The sequence below is a fragment of the Phocoena phocoena genome, chromosome 13 (assembly GCF_963924675.1).
Source record: "Phocoena phocoena chromosome 13, mPhoPho1.1, whole genome shotgun sequence".
NCBI classification, from domain to species: domain Eukaryota; kingdom Metazoa; phylum Chordata; class Mammalia; order Artiodactyla; family Phocoenidae; genus Phocoena; species Phocoena phocoena.
Window position 1 is genome coordinate 53300092 of NC_089231.1, and position 25420 is coordinate 53325511.

The window sequence follows — 25420 nt, forward strand, 5'->3', positions numbered from 1 at the left end:
GTCCAGTGGTTGAGACTCTGCGCTTCCACTGCAGGGGGTGTGGGTTCGATCCCTGGTCGGGAAACTAAGATCCCACATGTCACTCCACATGGCCAAAAGAATCATCATCATCATCATCATCATCATCATCATCATCATCACTTTCAAACAAATTAACATTTTAAGTGTTTTACTATAATTGAAGTGCTCTGTAGTATTTTTAATTTCAAGAAATAATTTTTAAGGTAGCATTTATGTACCCACTTGCTAAGTCTAAAATTTATACTCAGCTTAATGAGTTAGGCTCTTTTGGACTCCAGAAAGTTTTTATTCTAAACATAAAAACGGTAATAGGGAAGAGGCAAGAGTCTCATAAAAACCATAAACTACAGAACAATCTAATTATACAGATTAATCCCAAAAGGCTGATGGTGTTCAAGTTTGAATGCAGGTCTTGATACTGGGTAATCATTGCTTTATTGTTAGGAGCTTATTGCTTCCCTTCTATAACGTGGATTCAGCATCTCTATTTCCATACCCCTGATGCTTCAACCAACTATTTCACTCTCTACTGGGATAACAGTTCCCTACTTCTAACCCCTATTTACTCATAAATTTTGATTCATTTATGGTCTATTCCAGGTTTCCTCAAACTCCCCCAGCCAACTGCCTAATTCACTTATTTCTGAGTTTGCACTAGCATGAAGAAGAGTAAAAGCAAAAGAATGTAAGTTGCTATCTCACTGCCCTAACCTGCTGACCAGATTTGTCCGTCAGGTGCTCACCCCATGGTCTCCTTACAAGATTGTGGGCCTAGAAATTACCATGATGATTAGTCTGTTCAGCATAAGCTCTTGCTTTAGTACCTATTAAAAATACATATATTTTAGCGAAATGTACTAAAAGTAAAAACTTTTCCAACTGAAACAAATTTCTGTGTTAGATTTTTTTTCTTTAGTGGAAAGGAAGTCAGAGATATGGAAGATTAATGTGTAATGCTGATCTAGCCCCACTAAGTCACCAGCCATTACCAGAGGGTAGAGTCAGGCAGGTTAACAAATGCAAAGTTTTTCTGTGATCCCTCATCACGCCTAAACTATTGTACTTTCTCATCTTCCCTGGATAAAGGGCAAGAGAAGGTAGAGTGGAACTAAAAACATCAACAGAGCTTTGCTGATGGGGAAAATTCTCAAAAGCAGAGAAGTAAAATGCCCCCCTTCTATTTCTCACATGGCTGTCTTGTCATCCCCCAAAAGAACATAAATTATAGTACTCGAAAACCTTTTGTTTCAAAATGCTATAGGAAATAAAGGATTGATAAGGTAGTGACAACAAGAAGAAATGCTACCAGATATTTAAGATGGTCAGGCATTCTCTTTTCAAACCTCTGGCCTTCATAATCCAGTCCATTTCAACGTTCCCTCTTCTCTCTACACATCCCACTTATTTTGGCAAAAATTTTTTCTAACTTTCCTATGTTTCTCATACTCACTTAAAATATAATCTGAATTTTCTTGATTTCTGCCCATGCTTGCTGCTTCCACTACATTAAAACTGCTCACTAAGGTCCCCAATTAACTTCATATTGCTAAATCAATTCAGTCCTCATCTCACCTAACCAGTCAGCCACAGTCCATACAAGGGATCCCTCCCTTTTCCACCTAGTTTCTAGGACACACCCTCCTCACCTCCTGACATCTAAACACAGGCCTTCTCCAACTACACTCACTCCTTTGCTGGTACACCCAGTCTCATATCTTTAAATACCTGTACAACAGTATATATCAACGGTTACCAAAGTCTCCTCACTTGAACTCCAGATTAGTTTTCTAAATATCTACTCAATATCCCCAACCTGCATGTCTAAAAGCACCTCAAATTTAACATTTCCAAGACTCCTAATCTTTTTCCCCAAACCAGCTCCTGCAATCTTCCCCATATCAGTAAATGTTAACGCTGTTCCTCCAGTTGTTCAGGACAAAAACTCTGAAGTATCCTTTAATCTCTTTATTTCACATCCTATATCCAACTCTACAGCAAATTCCTAGGCTTTATTTTACAAATATATCCAGAATCTGAAAACTTTTCTCCACCTCCACTGCTAATCTGGTCCAAGTCACACCATCTCACTAATTCAACAACATGGAATTACTCCCAACAGCCTAGATGGTCTCCCTGTTCCTGCTTTTGCACGCCCTCACGGGCTTTTCTCAAAGTAACAGAGTTATCCTTTTAAAACGTGAATCAGGGACTTCCCTGGTGGCGCAGTGGTTAAGAATCCGCCTGCCAAAGCAGGGGACATGGGTTCGATTCCTGGTCTGGAAAGAACCCACATGCCGTGGAGCAACTAAGCCCTTGTGCGACAACTACTAAGCCTGCGCTCTACAGCCCGAGTGCCACAACTACTGAGGCCACATGCCACAACTACTGAAGCCCGTGCGCCTAGAGCCTGTGCTCTGCAACAAGAGAAGCCACTGCAATGAGAAGCCCACGCACCGCAACAAAGAGTAGCACCCGCTCGCCACAACTAGAGAAAAGCCCATGCGCAGCCACAAAGACCCAACGCAGCCATAAATAAATAAATAAATAAATTTATTAAATAAATAAATAAATCACGAGTCATTTCACATCACTCTGTGCCACAATCTGTCCAAGACTTTCCACTGCACTCAGAGTAAAAACCAAAGTTCTTACAATCGCCTTCGAGATCCTACTACGGAGCCCCCATTACTTTTCTTACCTCATCTACTACTGTGTCCTTATTTGCCCCATGGCCTTCTTGCTGTCCTTCAGACAGGCCAAGTAACTCTCATCTCAGGCCACTGCCCCTTCTTTTCTCTGCCTGGAAAGCTCTTCTGCTACATACTGGCATGGCTCATACCCTCAGCTTCTTCGGGTCTTTGCACTATTACCACCTTCTCAATAAGAACTTCTCTGACCACCCTATATAAAGCAGCAGTACAACATTCCCTAGAGTACTGCCTATTCCCCTTTAACCTGCTTTATTTTTCTTGATAGCACTTATCACTATATAAAAACATAAGCGTTGACAGCACAGACTGTTCTGTTATTTGCTTATTGGATGTACAACACAGTGCTTAAGAACAGATTTTAGAAACAGAATGTCTGGGTTCAAAGTCTGAGTCCAGGGCTTCCCCGGTGGCACAGTGGTTGAGAGTCCGCCTGCCGATGCAGGGGACACGGGTTCATGCCCCGGTCCGGGAAGATCCCACATGCCACGGAGTAGCTGCGCCCGTGAGCCATGGCTGCTGGGCCTGCGCATCCAGAGCCTGTGCTCCGCAACGGGAGAGGCCACAACAGTGAGAGGCCCGTGTACCGCAAAAAATAAAAAAATAAAGTCTGAGTCCACCGCTCAGCAGCTTCGTGAGCTTTGGCAAGTTACTCAACCTTTCTGTGCCTGTTTCCTCATCTGTAAAATGGGAATAATAAAAGTTAAGACTCAAGAGTTATTGTGAGGATTAAATGAGTTAATACATGTAATGCGCCTACAACAGTGCCTAGCATATAATAACCACTAATGTTTGCTATAATGGTAATGACTTTGAGGATAATGATGGCTCTCCTCTCCAGAATCTAATGGCAAATTTTGTTTTTAAATTTTATTGAAGTATAACATATATGCAGAAAAGTAAATATAACAAATGTACAGCTAGACGAATTAGCACAAACAAAACACCGATGTACTCACCACCCAGATTAAGAAACATACTTAACTGCCAGCAACCATCCTACTGGAAATATACCTTGCAGGAGATTGCTGGGTCACAGAGTACACACCGCTGAACAGTTTTCCAGGGTGGCTGCACCAGTATATAATCCCATCAGCAGATTATGAGAGTTGCTATTGCTTCACATGTTCATCAATACTTGGCATTTTCAATCTTTTAAAGTTTATCTGTTCTGGTGGGTATGTAGTGGTCTCTCACTGTGCTTTAAATTTTATGTTCATAATTATTGATGAAGTGAGCACCTTTTCATATGTTTATTGGCCATTCTCTTTTGTGAAATGTCTATTCAAAACACTTACTCAGTTTCTTATAGGGTTGTCTCTTTTTCTTATTGATCTATAAGGCATTCTCTGTAGTATTCCCAGAACCTAGAACAGAGCCTGGAACATAATAAGCATCAATAATATTTTTTAAATGAATGAATGCCTGCTCTGTTTTTCTTCAGATCCTAATCATCTCTGTTTCTGCAACTATGCTACATAATTGGATAATTTATAGTGATTCTCAACCTCTAATCCAATCCAAGGAGGTTCTAACTTGTGAACTGCTTAATAATTTTTATAAAAGAGACCTTGTCTAGAACACCATCCAGGATTAAATCTTTCAATGGCTTCCTACTACCTACAGAATAAGAACCCAACTCCTTAACCTGGTATTCCAAGTTAACTTCCCCAATTTACCTTCCCAACCTGCTTTCCCTACCACCTGCTAATCTTCCCAAACACAGACCTGGGGTTGGGGGAGACAAAAAAGCCAATTAGACTTTAAGTATGTAAATCAGGGAGCAGAGACTGTCTTTTAGAGGCAGAGCTAGCTGGATGTACAAAAGCCCACAGACAAGACAGAACAAAGTGGGATTCTGAAACTATAAGTAGTTTGGTGCTGAAGTACAATGTGGAAGAGTAATAAGGGGAAAGATGAGGCCAGAAGAGACAGCAACAGGGAACAGAGCCTATACTACAAGGATCTTCTTCTGCTTAATACAAATTGCTTTAGATGCATGGGTATTCATTTAATTTTTGTTGAAAGAATAAATCAGGGACTTCCCTGGTGGTCCAGTGGTAAGACTCTGTGCTCCCAATGCAGGGGGCCTGGGTTTGATCCCTGGTCAGGGAACTAGATCCTACATACCGCAACTAAAAAAGGCTGCACATTGCAACTAAAGATCCCACATGCTGCAACTAAGCCCTGGCACAGCCAAACAAATAAATAGTTAGAAAAAGAAAGAATAAATCACTGAATTGTAACTTGATTCTGACTTAATTCTTTCCAACAACCTGCCTAACATTTGTTTCTCCCCAAAAGGCCAAGCATAGCAAGCATTCTAGAAATACTTGTAGGTTTTTCAACTATTTCCTTAACTTATCAATTCCATAAGTCAGATAAAAGTTTTTCAAATTTCCATCAGGCAGTCATATATTAGAACTGCCTATACTATATCAGAACCTGCTTTGTAACAGTATGTTTAGTAGAGCTGGAACAGATTTGAAATAATTTTTAAAATGCACCTGGCTCAATCATTAGCAAGTAACACTTCACATTGTACTCTATGTTAAGGTATTCTGTCTTAATAATATTTTACACTTTAACAGTGTTTTATGTCTCCAAAGTATTTTTTTATTATTTAATTTGACCCCATAATAATCCTAATATTACCAGGGGAAAAAAAAAGTAGGTATAACCTCTACATCTTTTATTTGAAGAACCTGACATCTGGGTGGGTGAAGTCATTTGCTCAAGATGAAGCTAAAAGTAAGCACAACTGGGGAACTGGGTCTGAGTTCTAGGCTGCCCTCTTTCCACTACCCATACAGCCTCTGGGGAAGCTTGTGTATAACATTTTCTGTTCTTTGATAAGTTACTGAACATCAGCCCTTTAGAAAATGTTACAAACATGATAATACTATTGGCAGTCAGCCTCACTGCTCTACCCACAACACAAATCTACGAACTCTGAAAACAGCATCCCGCCCCTCTCCACCATAACCATGTTGTTTTATTATTAGTAATAGTGATTAAAAATTCTCAGATGACTTAACACATTTTTGAACTCTTAAAAAAATTTAAATGTACATTATTTCTATAAACTAACTCTAGCAAGTTAACCAACTGTGATATTATATGCTGTATCCAGTAAGGGGGTAAAAAGCCCTAGTTTGACACAGTGCTCTATGGATCATAAACATAGTCAATGATTTTTTCTCTTACTTTCATTTTTAAATCCCTTCCCTTTAGCATAAAGCACAAAAGATAAGCAGGACCATGAAAGAATAGAAAACAGACGGAGAGGAGGAAACATCACAGGACTAAAGGGCGTGCACTTTGTCTAGTAAAAGCAAACAAAGAACTTAATTTCCCAAGAGTCAAAGGAGAATAGAAAATGTGAGCAATGGAAAACTGAGCTTGCAGTCTCACTGACAGCAATTTTCTACCACCAATTTTTTCTTTTTTTGCACTTTAGATGTGCAAACAAGTGAACTTAAAGAAAAAGCCAACTCATTCTAAATTCTGGGTTGTTCCGCATGGTTTCTTTAATGAAGTCTGGCACAGGATCAGCCATAAGGACCTGATGTAAAGAACTGTAAAGAATACTTAAAATTTATTGTGTTAGGAAATACAGTAACAAATTACAAATTAATGTAAAGCCCCAAGATATTTATTACTTGTAAGTATTTATAAGCATCATTCTCTCTACAAACTCAGTCAACTCTTGAAAAAATAAGCTGATTTTATACCTATCTTAAGATTTTTTTATCGTTCTTTGTCAAGATTTTTGACCTAGAAATTACAGTAAACAATTAGTTAATACTTTCAAGTCCTTATGGAAATTAAATGCTCCTCAGACACTGTATGGATTCTTCTTTAGTCGTAGTTTTAAGCCTTAAAAATATATCATTCAGGGCTTCCCTGGTGGCGCAGTGGTTGAGAGTCCGCCTGCTGATGCAGGGGACACGGGTTCGTGCCCCGGTCCGGGAAGATCCCACATGCCACAGAGCGGCTAGGCCCGTGAGCCATGGCCGCTGAGCCTGCGCGTCCAGAGCCTGTGCTCCGCAACGGGAGAGGCCACAACAGTGAGAGGCTCGCTTACCGCAAAAAATATATATATATATCATTCAACTATTTCTATAATAATGTATATATCCCTTCTGTTTATCTTTTTAAGACTAAAGAGAAGAAATTAGATACACACACGACTTTAGAAACATCAGTTTATAAAACTGACCCAGAACTCTTTAGCTTTCTCCAAATTCCTGTAATATTTTTTTTCCACTGTGCTTTTGCTGTAACAATATTTTGAGTTTCAATGCATGTTTTAGTCAATAGATTTAAAACTGAGACATCTATTTGGTAAATAAAATATATAACTGTAAACATGAAATTAATGCAGATCTGAGGAAAGGGAGCTTTAGCAACAGAAGCAACAGCAAGGAATAGTCAGATGTATTTCAAAAATCAAAATAAATCACATGACGAGGGGCACGGCTGGAGATGAGTTCAGGGAAGCAAGGCAAGAAGCGAATCAGTTTAATGTTACCACTCTCAGAGACCAGGAACCTTTCGGACCTTTGATACCATTTGGTGCAGGTCTTATATTCTGTAAAATCACTAGCCTTTTATTAGGAATAAGCAGAAACTGTATCCTCGCCTCTCGAACTCAGGCTAGTATTTCTACTAGTACGAAAGAAGTTTTTAAAAACACATTTTGGGGAGTTCCCTGGTGGCGCAGTGGTTTAGACGCCGCCTGCCAATGCACAGGACACAGTTTCAATCCCTGGTCCGGGAAGATCCCACATGCTGTGGGGGAACTAAGCCCACGTGCCTACAGCCCGTGCTTCGCGACAAGAGAAGCCACCGTGATGAGAAGCCCGCGCAACGCAACGAGTAGCCCCCGCCTGCCGCAACTAGAGAAAGCCCGCGCACTGCAACCAAGACCCAACGCAGCCAATCAATCAATAATACATTTTGATTGGTATCCAGGAATTTAATTGTAACTTGCACATATTATATAGGTTTAAAACCATCATTTATTTAAAAACTATTGTGAAATAATTTTAGATGTATGGAAGAATTATAACCTTCTTTTTAAAACACTGTCCTTTTTAGCTTATTTTGCCAACTTCTCAAACAAGATGTTACATTACTACATGAAGTAAACAGTTTACTTTGGTTTTGTCAGAGGTTAATACAGTGTTTCAAAATGCTTGCTTCAAAATTTGAATTACCAAGTATGTTAAAAGATATTTTAATTTTTAACTTCCACGAAGAAAGTGCTGTCCTGTCAGCAATAATTTTTTTTTAACTGTGGTTTTGTCATACAATATGTACTCAATAAATGTTTATTTTTCTCTTTCCTGGCACTGATTTTGAAGGAAATAAAAGCCAATATAATTCTCTGGATATCTACTAGGTAAAAGGATACGTGGAGTACCAATTCTGCCTTTAAATAGGTTTTTTTTTTCTTCTAAACATAAAAGTCTACAGAATAATGGTAATTACACAGTAGAATGGCAAAGACAATCAATGACTTTCTAGCGATTTGCTGGAAGAGACCGTGATTTTACTTTTTTAAAATTAATGGAAAAAGTCTTTCAGATCCTCTAAAATATCAAAATTCATTAGATACCTATAGGCACTGCCCTCCAGAAACATGAAGGGTGAAGATGAAAGACTAGTTCTCATTTTGTCAACATATCCACTCTCTGCAGGAGGCTTTGTTAGCTGGGACAGCTATCTTCCAAGAACTCAAATTCATCACGTCCGAAAAAGAATCTGCCATCTTTCCCACCAAAATCCACTCTTCCTTCTCTGTCACCCAGATGTCAGTGAATGGTGAGTACACTGTTCCAGTCCACCCCGCTGCCTCAGTCAGAAACCTGAGAGTCATTCTTAACTCATACTCCTCCCACGCTCCCACACATCCAGTCAGTCAACAGGAACTGACAATAATACTACCCTGTAATCTCCAACATTCTTCCACTTTTCCCTCAACTAATTACTACTTCCCTCAGTACTAACCATTTACTGTCTGGATTACTGCAAAAGCTTCCTTCGCTGACCTTCACTGTCTCTAGTGTTTAAGAATTTCTCCAGTCTTTTCTGGGTGTAGTGTGAAGGATGTTTGTGTTTTCTAAAGAGAAAATCTGATTAGGAGCCTTCAATGGCCCTGTCCATATACTGCTCCCAATATAAGGTCTAAATTCCTTAATATGAAATAGGAGTCCCTGCATGATTTGCTTTATTTACCTCTCCTGGCTCACCTCTTTCCATCCATCTCCTTGCTCCCCGCATATGAATTTTTTTTAGATCCTCAAATGCACCATTTTCTTTTCATAAATACTCACCACAACCTACCTCTTTCCTTATACTTGGCTTATGACTACTCAACCTTCAGCTCTTAGCTTAAATGTTCAAGGCATCTTCCCTGACCTCTCACGTGCTCTTATAGCCCATTTTATTCCTTCCCCACAGCATTTACTAAATTGTCACTGCCTGTTGGTCTCTGTTGTACCTTGGCCCGGTGCCAGCCCACAGAAGATGGTCAATAAATGTCTTTAGAGTGAATGAATAAGAACTGACTTGGAATTAGACCACATTTCAATTCTGGTTTTGTTTCTTAATAGCTACTGGGATTCTTGATCAAATTAGTTAATCTCTCCTAAACCCAGGTTCCCTCATTTTTCTGGAGGAATGATATCTATCATGAAAGGTTGTGAGAATTAACTAATATTGTATGTAGAGCAGCTAGCAGTACCGTAACAAAAACAAGTGTTTGCTTTAGTTAAGACTATTCTGGCTACAAGGACAGAACTAACTAGAGGTAGATTAAGCAAAAAGAGCATTTTAAATAAAGGTTACAGCAGTGTCTCATGGAATCCAATCCAAGGTCATAAGAAAAACCCAGAATCAGGAGCCCAAGTCATAAAAAGTTAGTTTGTTCATTTTTCTCTCTTCCTCCTGAGTCCTCCTCTCTCTGCTCACTCCCTCCCCAACCCCCTCTTCTTTCCTCCTCTTCTCCCTGCCTATTTAATCCCCCTCTCTTCTCCATTCCCTTCCTATATTTGTCTCAGTCCCTCTCCATCTTTCACCTCTGCTACTCTGTTCATCTGTCTTATTCTTTTCTCCTGTGGGAGAATGGCTTTTTGGCTCTTGACTTCACATGGTAGAACAGTTCCAGAGTTATGGCTATCAACAGTTCCAGAGTTATGATCTTCATTTTAGAGCCAGACAGAGGATTCTAAGTATCAATTCCAAATTCCTAAAGGACTCTGGCCCATATTGGGTCAGCTACCTGCTTCTGGGTCTGTCTCTCTAAGTCAAGAGGTGGGATCACCACCGGAAATGGCAGATCCCACTTTAACCATGAGATGGTGGAGAAGGTCCTAGAAAATAAGGGAGTCTGAGCAATCAAAACACTTGGCGTTTACTGTTCCACCAAGTGAAAGCTATTAACATTTGGAGAGAACTATTTTACTCGAGTGAATTAGCTACAATAAGAATATATTAGTAATTAGTCATGTTTTAAGTTATACTTCTTTGATTTTAAATTTTATATGAATGGAAAACTTGATAACAGCATATATAAAAAGGATTATTGGGCTTCCCTGGTGGCGCAGTGGTTGAGAGTCCGCCTGCTGATGCAGGGGACACAGGTTCGTGACCCGGTCTGGGAAGATCCCACATGCCGTGGAGCGGCTGGGCCCATGAGCCATGGCCGCTGAGCCTGTGCGTCCAGAGCCTGTGCTCCGCAATGGGAGAGGCCACAACAGTGAGAGGCCCACGTACCGCAAAAAAAAAAAAAAAAAAAAAGGATTATATTCTCTTTATTTCTAACTTCCTGAACTTCTGATCTCAATAGCTAATGATGCAAAACAGACTACTAAGGTAAATTTACTTACTTAATTTTATTTTTTTATTGCCTCACTGCATGGCTTGTGGGATCTTAGTTCCCGGACCAGGGATTGAACCCAGGCCCTTGGCAGTGAAACTGCTGAGTCCTAACCACTGGAGGACTAGGGAATTCCCAAACATTTGTTTTTTATAAAGAAAGAGGATTCAAGGATATTCTAAGAAAGTTTTAAAATTATACAGTATACTTAATCTAGAGACCCAAAGACAAAGTTGAGAAAAGACGTCAAAAACACTTCTAAAAATTTTTAACTAGCACACTCTAAATGCCTTCCACATACCTTGTTCCAAATTGAACAGAAAAAAAAAAAAAAAAAAAAAAAAAAACCTTAACTGGAAAAACCATGTGGGAAAAACCATCACATAACCTTTTACAGCTCTCTAGCAATAAATAGGGATACAATGTTATAACAAAATTAAATCTGAAAGCTCAATTTAGTTGATTGGAAACAGTAGGAAAAAACAGTAAGAAGCGAGTTAATTTCTGCTTCCCTGCCCAACACACAGATTTTCCTGAGCTTGTATCTCATGCTGGTCAATTTTTCACCTGATAATGATATTTGTAATATACTTAGTTTTTTAGCTTTTTCCTTTAAGTATAATAAAACTGGCATGATAAATTACTAACACTCCTAGTCAAATTTCACATTGGGGGCTTCCCTGGTGGCGCAGTGGTTGAGAGTCTGCCTGCCGATGCAGGGGAGACGGGTTCGTGCCCCGGTCCGGGAGGATCCCACATGCTGCGGAGCGGCTGGGCCCGTGAGCCATGGCTGCTGAGCCTGCGTGTCTGGAGCCTGTGCTCCGCAACAGGAGAGGCCACAGCAGTGAGAGGCCCGCGTACCGCGAGAAACAAAAACAAAAACAAAAAAAAAATTTCACATTGGCAAAAAAAAAAAAAAAGCCCATTTTTGAGATATATTTTGTCATACATAGAGCCAAAACTTTTCTTGTAATTCTCTCTCTCTCTCTCTCTCTCTATATATATATATATATATATATATTTTTTTTTTTTTTTTTTTTTTGCGGTAAGCGGTCCTCTCACTGTTGTGGCCTCTCCCGTTGCGGAGCGCAGGCTCAGTGGCCATGGCTCACAGGCCCAACCGCTCCGTGGCATGTGGGATCTTCCCGGACCGGGGCACGAACCCGTGTCCCCTGCATCAGCAGGTGGACTCTCAACCACTGCGCCACCAGGGAAGCCCCTAATTCTATATATTTTGTCATACATATAGCCGAAACTTTTCTTGTAATTCTAAATGTTCATAAGACACTTACTAAATATAACTTCTAATTTCTTCTTGTAATAAAGTTTTTACTTTTTTCTCTTTTTAATTGCAAATTTCCTACATGCTCACCATATTAAAATTTAAATAATAGATGTATACAAAGTTAAAAGGTGTTGGATGCACTAACTTATTTAATCCAGACAATATCCATTGAAGATACGTCCTATTACCCCTGTTTTACAAATGAGGAAACTAAGGCCTGAGAGGTTAAGTAACTTGGCTCTATATCACAAAAGGGTCAGAAGTTGAGCGTGAACTCAGAAGATCTTGTCTCAGCGTTTTCTATTTCTATTTCTACCACAACAAATTATCCATTGATAACTTCTATTCAAATTACCTATTTCTATAACTGCCTTAACAAATTATCATAAACGTAGTGGCTTTAATCGACACAAATTTATTATCTTACAGTCCAGAAGTCTAGCTGGGCTGCTTTCCCTTCCACGAAATCTAAGAATTGGTTTTCTCGTTCCTTCCAGCTTCTAAGGGCTGCTGCACTCCTTGGCTCAATGACTACCTTCTTCATCTTCAAAGCCAGCAGCATTGCCTCTCTCTGGCCTTGCTTCTGCCATTTACACTTCTTTTGACTCTTCTGGCTTCCTCTTCCACTCTTAAATCCCACTGTTCTTACATTGGGCCCACGGCCCCCCTGAATAATCCAAGCCCCTCTAAATAATCTAGGCTAACCTCCGTAATTTTTTTTTTTTTTTTTTTTTTTTGCGGTACGCGGGCCTCTCACTGTTATGGCTTCTCCCATTGCGGAGCAGAGGCTCCGGACGCACAGGCCCAGCGGCCACGGCTCACGGGCCCAGCCGCTCCGCGGCATGTGGGATCTTCCCAGACCAGGGCACAAACCCGTGTCCCCTGCATCGGCAGGCGGACTCTCAACCACTGCACCATCAGGGAAGCCCTAACCTCCATATTTTAAAACCAGTTTATTAGCAACCTTAATTCTGCCTGCAACTGTACAGTAATTCCCCTTGGCCGTGTTAACCTAATGCATTCACAGGTTCTGGGAATTAGGACATGGATCTCTCCGTGGAGTCATAATTCTGCCTGCCACTGTGCCCATACTTGTAATCAATATATTCTCAAAATCACACTGATCTGGGGGCTTCCCTGGTGGTGCAGTGGTTAAGAATCCACCTGACGGGCTTCCCTGGTGGCGCAGTTGGTGAGAGTCCGCCTGCCAATGCAGGGGACACGGGTTCGTGCTCCAGTCCGGGAAGATCCCACATGCCACGGAGCGGCTAGGCCTGTGAGCCATGGCCACTGAGCCTGCGCGTCTGGAGCCTGTGCTCCACAACAGGAAAGGCCACAACAGTGAGAGGCCCGCGTACAAAGAAGAGTAAAAACTGTATAATCACTATTAGTACTTGACTAATAAATACTTCAGTATTACAAAAAAAAAAAAGAATCCACCTGACAATGCAGGGGAAAAGGGTTCGAGCCCTGGTCTGGGAAGATCTCATGTGCCGCGGAGCAACTAAGCCTGTGCGCTACAACTACTGAGCCCGTGTGCCACAACTACTGAAGGCTGCTCAGCTAGAGCCCGTGCTCCGCAACAAGAGAAGCCACTGCAATGAGAAGCCTGCGCACTGCAACGAAGAGTAGCCCCCACTCGCCATAACCAGAGAAAGCCCACGCACAGCAACGAAGACCCAACACAGCCAAAAAAAAAAAAAAATCACACTAGTCTGTTAGGGTTCAGAGTTTATTATGATTTAAAGCTAATTCTGTACTAAGCAACATAACTTTGCTAAATTAGGAGAATGGTTTAATTTAACCAAGTAGAACAAAGTAGTTGAATCAATCAAATGAACAACTCATTCATTTAACTAGGTTTTAAAGGGAAATAAGCCAGTAAGAGTACCACCTTCCTCTTCCCTTACAAAGGGAAGTAAGTACTAGCCTTGGAGGAAGAAATAAGAACGGGCAGAGCTGGCCTGGCTCTAAGTGGCTGGAGGAGAGAGAAGCACTGTAAAAGGTCCGAGTCCTGGTAACAGGGCTGTGGTTGGCATTACGAGCAGCCTGTCTGGATGACACTCTGGACCCAACTGTTCTTTCAGTGTCCCCTGAATGGGAATTCGTTAGGAAGCTGGTCTCAGCATAGCAATTACCAAAATCACAAGGACTCAAAGACGGGAGACTAAGTGGGTGGGTGACTTCCTTGACAGCACAACACCAACAGCATAACACCAAACACGGAGGCGTTTTCCTTTTTTCCCCTCTGGAGTGAGAGGGAGGGGTGCTTAATATAGGAGTACTGAATTTGGGTGACACATGCAGGAGAGCTAAGGAAATCTGAAATAGGACCTTTGTCTCTTGTGGTTAGCCCAGAAGATATTCTGCAACATACACTACTTATAAAAATGTCATCATTAATAAATCCTCATTATCATGGATTCCATATTTGCAAAATAGCCTGCTTGTTAAGATTTATTTGTAACTCCCAAACCAATGATAATTTATGGTGTTTTAGCAGACACTTGCAGACACGAGCAGAGCTATGAAAAATGAGTTGCGAGATCCACACGTACCCAGCTCAGGGCAAGCAAGGCTCTCATACTGTAAACTAGTGTCCTTTCCACGGTCTATCTAGTGCCACTTTCTTTTCTTTTTTCTTTTTGTGTTTTTGTTGGTGATGTTACTGTTTAAAATAGTATCCCAGGTGTTGCTGCTGAAGCGCTGTCCTCTCTCTAAACACAAGGCTGTGGTGCACCTTCTAGAGAAAATGTGTGCTGGATAAGCTTCATTCAGACACGAGTTATAGTGCTATTTGTTAGTTCAGTGTTACTGAATCAACAATACACATTAAATAAGGTGTGTTTTTAGTAGTTTTCTCCCTACTTGTTGAGCCTTCTAGGGCAGACTTAAGATGTATTACTGGAAGGAATCTTAGTTCTTTCAGGAGAGCTCAAGAAGAAGGCTAGATAACTGTAAACTTAGTGAAATCTAATTGTATTTCTCTGTTTTGCTAGATAAACTATTTGCCTCCTCCAAAAGAAAATATAAATAAGGTGTGTTTTTAAATAGAAGCACACATAAAACAGATTATACATTTATCAGCTGACAAAACGTTGTAATCAGAGGCTCACAGGGGCCTAACCTTGTATTTCCTCTAGGAGCAATGGTTCAGTATTCACTAAATCAGTGTTCAAGGTGACTTTCTAGAACATAACTACTGCAAATAATGTAAACTGACTATATAAATACTTTGATAGAAAAGACATCCATAAGCGAGTCAAAAGTTGTGCTTTTGGAAAACTGATTACATACTGCTAAATTTCCCTCTAATAAATTTTTTAAAGGAAAAATCTAAAATGCTGTACTTTTAAAATGTATAGCTTTTTGTTCTGCTTTAAAATTATATCTTTAAATGTACTAAAGCCCTCCAACAATTTCTTTGCCACTTTTGCATTTTTAAGTGAATTAAAATTCATTCAATTGAACTGTTACATTATATTGTTTTGCTCCAAATAGAAAAGTATTGAATTTGCTAGGCATGTATTTAGTCATCAATTACTAAAACAAAAATCAATAATTTAGCAAATCAAGAACAAGTAGTTAAGACATTCTTTTTTTTGTATATCTAATATTGTGCACACCCACTACATTTCAAAATGTTTTTCTGAATAAATGAATGAGCAAAAGTAATATACACAAGGTAATATACCAAAAAGTAGTCTGATTAAGCATGTAGGGTAAAATAACTAATGAATTTAATCATAACCTAGTAATAAATATATTTCTCTTAATTAGATGACAATGATTTCAAAAGGAGCTAACACTTACTGAACAGTTAGTGTGTTATAGCCACTGTGCTTACCACTTAAAATGAATTATCTCATTTAATTCTCAAAACACTCTGAAAAACAATTACTGTTACTTTCCTCATTTACAGATGCAGAACCTGATACACAGAGGATTAAGTAACTTGTCCAAGGTCACATGGCAAGTGAGACAGTAAGACTCCAGACCTCCAGTGGTCTACCACTGTCAAACTGAACATCTTTAAAGCTTCAAGTTGTATAAATGGGTCTCTATTTTCAATTTTTCCATACCACCTGCGTGATAAGGGTCTGAGGTACTTATTACAAATGAAGATTCCTGGCTCTCAGTCCAGATTTACTGAATTCGATTTCTGGAAGTAGAACTCAGGAGGCTACACATTAACAGACATCCCAGGTGATGAGCAGGCACTCATTTTTAAGTAATGATGAGAGCCACCATTTTTAAGTATATGATTGACCCCTTATTCCTATGCTCCAAGCATACCTATTTACTATAACCAGAAAGCACCCTGCTTTGTCCATCTTCTCTGTGTCTCTGTTCCTATTACCAGCTTCCTATGGAATGTCCATTTTATTTATCCTTCAAAACCTTCTCAAATCTTACCTTCACCTGGCGTCTCCTGAATGGGCCTTTCTCTTGATCTGCCATTGTACTTTAAGACTCCAATACAATATTTCTCTCAGGTTATCTAAAGAAGTGGAATACTTAATTGATAGAAAGGAGAGTTTCCTTTTTACCTCCTAAAAAGCCTTATTAATATGGTGCCTTGCCTGGAGTAGATGTAAATTTTTTTTAAGTTTGTTGAATTGAATTACAGATTCTCTTCCCCATCAATGTTTAGGACTTGACCCAAAAGATAAATATTAGTCAACAAATTAATGTTTGAATCTGGCTTCTTTAACCAAAGGGAATGGAGATAAAAAGACTGTAGTACACAAAAAAAAAATCACCCTAAGTAAAAATAAATTTAGGGCTTCCCTGGTGGCACAGTGGTTAAGAATCCACCTGCCAATGCAGGGGACACAGGTTCGAGCCCTGGTCTGGGAAGATCCCACATGTCGTGAAGCAACTAAGTCCATGCACTACAACTACTAAGCCTGCACTCTAGAGCCCACGAGCCACAACTACTGAAGCCCGCACGCCTAGAGCCTGTGCTCCGCAACAAGAGAAGCCACCGCAATGAGAAGCCCAGGCACTACAACGAGGAGTAGCCCCCGCTCACCATAACTACTAAGTTCACCGCTCACCACAACTACTAAGTTCACCACTCACCACAACTACTAAGCCTGCACTCTAGAGCCCACGAGCCACAACTACTGAAGCCCGCACGCCTAGAGCCTGTGCTCAGCAACAAAGACCCACCGCAGCCAAGAATAAATAAAAATAAACTTAATCCATAATAATTAACAAGATTAATTTACTAGTTATCTACATCTCCTTTAATCTGTGAAAACTGATAATGCTTATGACCTCAACAACTGCTCTAGCCTCAAAATGTCAGTATAAGGTAGGTGACAAGAAAACAGCAGCTATATGAGAAAGGTAAAATGCATGTTGACCATTTCCAGACATTTCTGACATCATCTTATCAATTCAAGGTGGCAACAACAATTGATAATATCGGTTTTCTGCATTATTATTTAGCAACTGCTATTACTCCACTTAGAAATAGGTAGGAATGTTATAGACACGAGTAAATGAAAACTTATAGGAAAATAAGATTTGGTACTTATCAAATTTTTATATAGTCAAGCTCCAAGGACCATATCTATATCATAAAATCAAACAGATCTACATGACATATTTTCTGAAGGACTTCATCCATTTACATTTGAATTTCCAAAGAATATCAATTTGCCTGCTTTGGCTCTTGGGAGTAAAAAATTAATGTGGAAGTAGTGTGAATGGTTTTATCATAGTCCAATGGAGCTGTCACATTAAAAGGAGACATGAAGTTTTTGGCCTCTCACCTTCCGAGATGGCCCACACACTGTCTATGGAGTGTGTATCTCCCTGATTAAACCTCCTTTCATTTAAAAAAAAAAAAAAAAAAGGGGAGACATGAAATTTTTAATCAAAGAAGAGTTGATGTTTTCTTTCTTTCTACTTTCATATTACATGAGAAGCCTTTTACCCTAGGCTATAAACGATCACAGTCTTTAGTTCCTTAGCATGACCTAAGAATCAAAGCCAGAACCTTGGTACAATATTTCTGAACTGTTCCTTACTTCTGTGCTATACTATTTCAATCCTGAAGTCATTTTTAAAAACATGTATGTAATAACTATGTGAATATATGTCAACATTTAAAACATCTTATTAAAAAGTTAAAAGACTGCATTTGATTTTTACGGTTTATCATATAAAGGAGTGCAAGTTTCCAACAAGAGCCACAAAAACTGTATTAGAATTGGTTAAGATTTTTTGCAATACTGATACTATTTTGTGCTCTTACCAGAATATTACAGTAGTATTAGCAGTATTTGCTTGCTTAGAGCAAGTATATAAAAAAGGTGGGTTGTATTATTATGGCCCACATTTTATAGTATTATTTATTTGAGGAATGGGTATTTAAAATTCCATGAGACAAGTTACCTATACATGCATAAACTATTTCTGACTGGAAACAATTTTCTCCTATTTATCATTTTTGAGTATTGACAACAGAATACTATATGCTATAAAACCTAAAGAAATGGCACACGAGTGTTTTTTCAAGTTTTCCTAAATAACATGAATACATAAGATTTTTCATGATCCAATACTCTTGTGTCAAGGAGGAAATGCAAACTGAAATTATAAAATAAAAAGAATAACAACTTCCTACCACATCAATGAGCTATAGCAAAGGCTGTATTCAGAGCAAAATTCATAGTCTTACACACCTATTACTAAAAAGAAATTAATACAAATAAAATTTAGGGAAAAAAAACAAAGAAACTCAAAAAGAGGATTTTAACTTGTAAATCATACTGAGATTTCTTTTCCTGTTGTTTCTAATTAATTTTTCTTTTAATTTTCTTTTATTTCATTATTATAATGGAAAAACTTCCAATGTGATTTACAAATAAAAATCAATGAAATAGATAAATCACTAGATTTAATCTTAATCAAGAAATGAAAAGGGCGAGTACACAGTTTTAGGTGTGAAAAGAATGCTAGAGCAACAGAAGATTTGAAAAAACTATAAACGGGAACTTTAAAAAAGTTTTAACAATCAGATGAAAAGGATGACTATCTAAGCAAATGGAAGTTAATAAAATTAACTCAGTTAAAAGACAGGAGACCTAAATAAATCAATAAGCATGAAAGGGGTTTAAACCTTGTCAAAAATTCCATCAAAAATTATTAAATATTTTATGGGTAAATTATCTGACACCTGTCAAGAATAAACTAGTTCTATGCTCTTTAATCTCTTCCAAAACATACAGAAAAAAGTTTCCTTATTTTTTTACTGACAGCCGAATCCTGACAGTTGGTTTGGGGTCTCTACAGAGCCAAGAAGTGGGGAAACAAGGGAAAGATCTAGTGAAGAGTTCCTAAGTCGGGGAATCTTCGCACTCTCTTGGACTGCTAGCAAATATTAGTCCCTAGCAAATTAAGAGTTTTTCTGAGGAAACAACAGCACTGAAAAGCCCTTAAAATACCACAGACACCAAGGACCAGCAGCAGCATGCTCTTCTAGCCCACCGCCAGATATTTGATCACTGACTTAGTATTGTTTTTTAGTTTTTTAGGGTTTTTTTTGCAGGCTTAGAGAATTTTTATTGAGAGTCTCGGACAGCCTGGAAAATGCAGTGCAAATAATATATATTTTCTACTTTTTAATCTCAAAATATATCTAATTTGTCTTTTGATTTTTCTAACCTTTTGATATAGATTTTTCCTAAGAGAGAAGTCCACGCCACCTGTCTTTTAGGGATGCAATTTTCTTGGTTGTAATATTTTTTCAACAGACATTCTGGATAATCAAGAAACCTCCTTCCCAATCACTACCTACGTTACTCAAAAACTCTCCATATTCATTTATTCATTCAAAAATTACTTACTGAGAACCTAAGAAGTGGAGATATAGTAGTGAACAAAAGTCCCAGCCCTCATGCAGTTTGCACTCATATTGGGAATAGTTAACAGACAACATTAGGCACTTACTATGTGCCAAGCACTGTTCTAAGTACTCTTGCACACATTAACCTACTCAATCTTTAAAACAACCCTGTGAGTTAAAGGCTTTTTCTTTTTACTTTTCCTTTAAAGGTGAGAAAACTGAGGCATAGTGATTATGTAACTTGATCCAAATCAAAGATAACTCCCAGGCAGCCTGGATCTAGAGCAATGCTATCCAACAAAAATATGATGTGAGTCACATATATAACTTTAAATATTCTAGTAGCCGCATTAAAAAAGGTGAAAAATAGGGGAATTCCCTGGAGGTCCAGCGGTTGGGACTCCGCGCTTTCACTGCAGAGGACCGGGGTTCGATCCCTGGTGGGGGAACAAGGATCCCACAAGCTGCATAGCAGGAAAAAAAAAAAAGGCGAAAAATAAACAGGTGAGATTAACTTTAATAATATCTTACTTAACCTAATATATCCAAAAGATTATAATTTCAACATGTATCAACCAAAAAAGTTGAATTATTTTATATTCTTTTTATCATATTAAGTCTTCAAAATCTGGATGTATTTCACACTTAACAGCACATTTCAACTGCTCTACTGTCCCATGTGGCCAGGAGCTACTTGACACATTGTGATTAACAATAAGGAATATGTATTTGGTTTTCCTCCCTATCCCTAGCCCAGAGCTCCTAAAACCCTTGGAATTTCCTGACGGATAAGAGCAATAAAGGTGAAGGAACACCTTTTGTTATTCACAAGTCCCTGAGTTTGTGTTAGTGGTAACTAGTAGAAAGCCCCTAGGGTGAACCCACCAGTGGATTGAGTGGCTGGAACTTTCAGCCCCACCACACACTCCCACCTCAGGGGAGGGAAGAGGAGCTGGAGCTTGAACTAAACACCAACAGTCAATGGTTTAATCAGTGAAGCCTCTGTAAAGAGGCCTCCATAAAAATCCTAACTGAAGGGGTTCAGAGATCTTCCAGGTGCTGAAGAGACCTGGAGGTTCTGGGAGGGTGGCTTACCTGGAAGCCCCACACCCCTTCCCACATACGTTACCCTGTGCATCTCTTCCATCGCCTGTTCCGAGTTGTATCCTTTTATAATAAACCAGTAACCAAGTAAACTTTTCTTGAGTTGTTAGCCATTACAGCAAATTATCAAACCCAAGGAGGTGTCATGGGAAATCCCAATTTACAGCAGTTGGACAGAAGTTGTGGGTAACGTGTAGACTCACTATTTGCAACCTTGGTATTCTCATAAGTAATGAAATAGAGATAAAGAGATAGGAAGTTTTAGGTGAACTCCTAAGGCATAATTATGTTTTAGGTATGTCTATTTAAAACTAGATTCTCCAAGGACTTCCCTGGTGGCCCCGTGGTTAAGACTCCACACTTCCAACGCAGGGGGCCCGGGTTCCATCCCTGGTCAGGGAACTAAGATCCCACATGCCACGTGGCGTGGCCAAAAATGAAAAAAATAAATAAAAATTGCAAGTAAAAATAGTTTCTCCAGACTTTTGGTAACTTGAAACTTTAAAGTTTTGCTAAATTAAGTTAAATGATGGGAATTCATTGAATATCCAGGTCATTTCAAATAAGATAAAATACTGAAACATTAACTGCTAAACAAGTCTATCTACTTTTGTCTTCTTACGAGAGAAAAACTAAAGACGTCTGGGTTTATTAGACACATCCTGTACCACGCTGAGGAAAGAAACTATGTTATGAGAAACTAACATAATATTGTAAATCAACTATACTTCAATTAAAAAAATTATGCTCTGAGGAAATGTATGTTTCTAGAGGTTATAGAATATGTTCATAAAATTTGCCAATGGGGAAATAGTGGTACGACAAACAATCCACAATTACTTACTTCTTAGTTTCCATCAGAAATTAAGGTTTTTAAGAGTTGAGAATTTTAATTAATGTAATTAAAACTAAAAATTAATATGGAAAACATCTTTGTATGCAAGGAAAAAGAAGGTATAAGGAATGGAAATGCATTTTGTTAAGGGAAAGAAAGTAGGGGACAAATTAATATGGATACAGAAAGTTGCAGAAGATTTGCAAGAGAAAATAAAGAATCCATAGAAAGGAATTCTATGGGACTTCCCTGGTGGCAAAGTGGTTAAGAACCCACCTGCCAATGCAGGGAACACGGGTTTGATCCCTGGTCCGGGAAGATCCCACATGCCGTGGAGCAACTAAGTCGTGTGCCACAACTACTGAAGCCCACATGCTCTAGAGCCCATGTGCTGCAACTACTGAGCCTGTGTGCTGCAACTACTGAAGCCCACGCGCCACAAGAGAAGCCACCACAATGAGAAGCCCGCACACCACAACGAAGAGTAGCTCCCACTCGCCGCAACAAGAGAAAGCCTGCATGCAGCAACGAAGACCCAACGCAGACAAAAATTAAAATCAAAAAAAAAAAAAAAAAAATGAATTCTATGTGTGGTCAGGATTAAGATCAGGATGAATTTAATTGAGTCAATGAATTTTAAGATTAAAGGTAATATGGTACAAAACTTGAATATGTTTTCTTTGTTAAGAAAAATTTTTTTGTGGGGAATACTGAGCTGCTAACTTTCTTTACCTTTTAAGTAATTTGTTCTAACTCTATATATTTGCTTTTGAAATCTTTTATTGTCACTTTGTTAAGTGAATAAGTATTGTTTCATGGTGACCTATGATCTATTTGACCAAGTGTTTTGAAAGTTGGTATGCAACATTTCCATTCCCCAAATTGAGACAAGAATACACCCTGTTTCAACAAGAAGTAGCCAGAGCAGCTGTCGCCCCATTCCCTGAAAGATTTGGGGAAAGTTAAAACAGGAGTGGGGACTGAAACCAAATCCCCCTAAAACCAAGCTCCATTACAAAGTTTATGGTTAATATGTCTATCCAAAACTTTATCCCCTTTCTTGTCCCCTCTGACCTCAATGCCATGCTAACTGAACACTAATCAACCAGAGTCAGATGCCTAAAGCTGCTGATGCAGATATCATCAGTAATATACAAACTCAGGTCATTTCTCCAGGGCAAGATGAGCTAACAGACCCCCAAGCCATGGACCACCTGGCTGGGAGAATCATAAACCAGAAACATCCTGACTCCCAAAACTATGACTGAAAAATGTCACAAGACCATGCCTCTTTGTGACACATGGTCACAAGACCATGCCTCTTTGTTCTTCCCCTTTAAGAATATCCCTAACTCAATGACCAAGCTGGAGTGGGCCTGAGGCTTGTCTCCCACTCCCCTGCATGGCACCCTGTAACAAATCCTTACTTTGCTACAAACTCCTGCTGTCAGAGTTTGGCCTTCTGCACTGCAGACACACAAGCCCTCTGCTCAGTTTCAGAGCCTGGGACATCTTACACCAAGAAAATTAAGTAATACTCAAAACATGATGTGGATATATCAAAAGTGTACAGGAACCATCTTGAAGAGGCTCTTGCTGGCTAAATACAGGATGAATTTGAGCATCAAAATGAATGACACTGGGGCTTCCCTGGTGGCGCAGCGGTTGAGAGTCCGCCTGCCGATGCAGGGGACTCGGGTTCGCGCCCCGGTCCGGGAAGATCCCACATGCCGCGGAGCGGCTGGGCCTGCGCGTCCGGAGCCTGTGCTCCGCAACGGGAGAGGCCACAGCAGAGAGAGGCCCGCGTACCAAAAAAAAAAAAAAAAAAAAAAAAAGAATGACACTAATAGATTATAACCTGTTGACTAAAAAGAAAATCCAAAAATCACTCTGATATAAATGAGTAAGAAGGGAAGATTTTCTTTCAGAATCCCAACTAATAAACATAGAAGGAATTACACAGAAAAGTATTACTTTGCAGCCATCATTTCAATAATCAATTCAGGCAAGACTCATTCATGGAGTCTAAAACTATTTTCCTACATATCACTTATTAATGAAAAAGAGAAAAATGCTAACTTTACAGTGGAGAAACCTGACAGATATCACCTTACCTAAGCAGAATTAATACTGCTAATAATGGGACTAACAAGGTGTGCCTCCTGATGGGCTATACCAGGAACGACACAATACCCCTGATATATCAGTAGTATTCCTGCCCTAATTCATAATCTAAATCTAATCACGAGAAAGCACAAATCCTCAATAAGGTACCCTGTACAAAACAAGCATTCTGACTTTTCAAAAATATCAACATCATGAAAGATAAAGGCTAAAGAACTATTCAGATTAAAGGAGACTAAAGAGCCATAACTAGATGCAGTGGGTTACATTCTGGATTTTTGTTATAAAGAACACTATTAGGACAACTAGAAAAATTTTGATTATGGACTGCGACATTAACTCCTTAGGGCTGCTGTTTAAAAATAAGTAAATATGGGCTTCCCTGGTGGCACAGTGGTTAAGAATCCACCTGCCAATGCAGGGGACACGGGTTCGAGCCCTGGTCCGGGAAGATCCCACATGCCGCAGAGCAACTAAGCCCGTGCGCCACAACTACTGAGCCTGCACTCTAGAGCTCGCGAGCCACAACTACTAAGCCCACGTGCCACAACTACTGAAGCCCGCACGCCTAGAGCCCGTGCTCTGCAACAAGAGAAGCCACTGCAATGAGAAGCCAGCGCACGGCAACGAAGAGTAGCCCCCGCTCGCCGCAACTAGAGAAAGCCCGCACGCAGCAACGAAGACCCAACACAGCCAAAATAAATAAATAAATAAATTTATTAAAAATAAATAAATAAATATTTTTAAAAAGGCTTAAAACAACAGAAATGTATTCTCTCACAGTAATGGAGGCCAGAAGTCCAAAATCAAGGTGCCAGCGGGACCACGCTCCCTCTGAAACTCTGGATAGACTCTTTCTTGCCTCCTGCTAACTTCTGGTTGTGGCTGGCAATCCTTGGGACTCCTTGGCTTGCAGCTGTGTCGCTCCCATCTCTGCCTCTATTGTCACATGGCATTTTCCTCTTCTTATCAGTACACCAGTCATACTGGATTAGGGCCCACCCTAATTCAGTATGACTTCATTTTAACTTGATTACATCTGCAAAGACCCTATTTCCAAATAAGGTCACATTCACAGATACTGGGGATTAGAACTTTTGGGGGAAACACAATTCAACCTACAACAATTGTCTATTAGATAACTGTGTCATAGTGATGTTAAAATTCCTGAATTCGATTGACTGTACTGTCGGTGTATAAGAAAATGTCCCTGATTTAGAAAATGTACACCGAAGTAATTAAGGGTGATGAGAATGATGTCTGCAACTAACTTTCAAGGTGGGGATGTGGGGAGGATACCCACACACATATACAAGAAAGGAATGACAAAATCAAATGTGGCAAAACGTTAGCAACTCTTCTGTAACTTTGAAATTATTTCCAAATAACAAGTTTTTCTAAAACCACACATGAAATAATACCTATGAATAAGCTTAACAACAAATGTTCAGAGTCTATATTAAAAAAATAAAACTGTGGGATATAAAGAACCTTAATAAATGAAACAAACCATTTATTTTTAGATAATAAGATCCATTATTATAAAGGTGTCCATTCTTCCCTAAATAAATCTAAATAATTAACATTATCTAGATCA

General features: G+C 39.3%; 1 protein-coding gene across 1 annotated transcript in view; it reads right to left on the minus strand.

Annotated features, from left to right (window-relative positions):
- YES1 (YES proto-oncogene 1, Src family tyrosine kinase) overlaps positions 1-25420 on the minus strand; it is a 78018-nt gene that overhangs the window by 38671 nt on the left and 13927 nt on the right. The window lies entirely within an intron of this gene.